The following is a 2,411-nucleotide window of genomic DNA, read 5'->3' as shown; positions in this document are numbered from 1 at the left end:
CCAATCGGGTAGTTTAAGAAGGATTGAGATTAACTTGATTGGTGAATGGGCGTAATTGTCCCAATGCGACAAAATTATTATGATAGTTGGTCGTTGTTTCGCGTGAGTATAAAGAGGCCATGGAAACTGGTCTCAGCAGCCAGTCTAGTCCTCATCACGCTAGACCCGCTGTCACTAGCCGATCTCGAGACTCGCAACTCGGATCCGCATTACGCAAACTAGCCGACTCTGGCCTAGGAAACCAGAGCCCGCTTTACGCATAAAAAAGAAATATCGCTCAGGAAGCACCCTTAATCATATACCACCGACTCATGCTGACAGGGTGGGCCCCATTCGATTTCGTTTGGGTTCAGGATTGTCAGTGTGGGGCACCGATCTAGTCAGGAGGGCGGGGATGGTTCGATTTCGTTCCGTCTGAAGATTTCTGGCTAGATTACCTGCCAAGAGTCTGCCAAGAGGGAGGTGATCGTTCGGCTTCGTTCGATCAAAAGATTCTTGGTGGATTCCTCTCACTCATGCCAGGAGGGCGGGAACAGTTCGATTTCGTTCTGTCTGAAGATTCCTGGGTGGGTTCTAATCCTAAAAAAAATCTCTTTTTGGCTTCCTGAGCTCAAGTAGAGTCCATTTAAAAATGATTGAACAAACATTTTTTTACGAATCCAAATTAATTTGCGAATCAATCAGAACTATCGAATCATTTTGCGAAACACTAAATTTTATTCTCGAAACACTAAGTCATTTAGGAAATATAAATTGTATTTGCGAAACACTAAAAACCATTTGCGAAACACTAAATTATTTTGCGAATCACCAAAAATCATTTGCGAAATACTAAATTATTTTGCGAAACGCTAAATTTCATTTGCGAACATTAAGTCATTGTGCGAAACACTAACTAATCTTGCGAAATATAAATTATTGTGTGAAATATAAATTATAGTTCAAGTCACTATGCGAAAGACTGAAATATTCTGATATTCATTTGCGAAACCCTATTGCGAGACATCTGATAGTGTGCAGACTTAGAATCATTTGCGGTAAAAGAAATTAATAGAAAATTATTTTGCGAATCTAAGATTTATTTTAGAAATCATTTAGAATCTGTTGGCGAAACATTAATTATCTAGAGCACCGAATTGAGTCTATGGCGAACCTTGTGCGAATCAAATTATTTTGCGACATTTGAACTAAAAGTAATTGCGAACTAGAAATCAGTTCTTTCTTTTTGTTAAATTATTATACGAGACGAACTAGAAATCAATTCTTTCTTTTTGTTAAATTATTATACGAGACGAACTAGAAATCAATTCTTTCTTTTGGTTGAATTATTATACGAGGCAGACCTACTTGCGAACTATTAATTTGGAAAGACTTCAAAAAGAAAGGTGCTGAGATTTTGTACTCAAATAAGACATCGAAAACAACAAACAAACATTGAATAAAAGTTTTTCTTTGGTTTATTTTGACATTACTTTGAGTTGACTCTTATTTTCTTTCATACCTGCTCCCTGTATTCATAAGAAGCTCGAATTCACGCGTAACGGGGTGTTCTGTCACCATCGTACCGTTACACGTAACATGTCCTGTGAATTTTTTTCAAGTTCACAGTGCACAAAAAGTAGTCAAATCTGAAAGGACACACTAAAGAGTGTGTCCTGCCTCAGAGGCTCACTCGAAGCTCGCTGCAAGTTCTCTGAACAAGTGCCTACTCTCCGCCCTAGGGTTGCAGCGTTCATAAAGGGAGAGTGGCTATAACGGGTCAGGCGGGTTTGCACCCCGTCAGTCCTATGATAAACCGCAGGCCCAAATAATGAGAATATAAAGTACAATCTCCGGCGGAGGCCTCGGACCGCCGGTCCTGCGGCACATGCAGCAGTGCCCCAACCCCGGAGTGGCGTTGCCACACCCCCTGCCCGTAACCGTCAAGCCCAACCAACACAGTCACCACCTTTGCCGGTGCCACAACAAGACCCGTGGCCACCTTTGCCGAGCCAACGGCATGCTCCTGCCTCATCATCGGCACCTATACCCACCATACCACCGGCACCTGAACCCGTTAGACCACCACCACATCAATCACCGCCCCCTGGACAAAATGGATTCATCTGTCCCGATTGTGGCCGCTCCTTCACTACAAAGATAGGCCGCGGCGTCCACAGACGTTCTGCCCATCCCGTACAGGCCAATGCGGAGATACGCGTCGCGGAAATGAAGCGTCGTTGGAGTCAAGAAGAACTGAGGCTCTTGGCAAGAGAGGAGGCACTTGCCACCGCTCGTGGGGTGACCTTCATCAATCAACATCTGTATGAGGTCACCGGCGGTGGACGGACCCTAGAAGGTATAAAAGGAGTCCGAAGGGGCGCTGCGTATAGAGCCCTAGTGGCTGCTGCGGCGCAGGATCTCGAAGCAGT

The sequence above is a fragment of the Venturia canescens genome, chromosome 4, assembly GCF_019457755.1.
Source record: "Venturia canescens isolate UGA chromosome 4, ASM1945775v1, whole genome shotgun sequence".
Lineage (NCBI taxonomy): Eukaryota > Metazoa > Arthropoda > Insecta > Hymenoptera > Ichneumonidae > Venturia > Venturia canescens.
Note: the sequence above shows the minus strand (reverse complement) of the source record.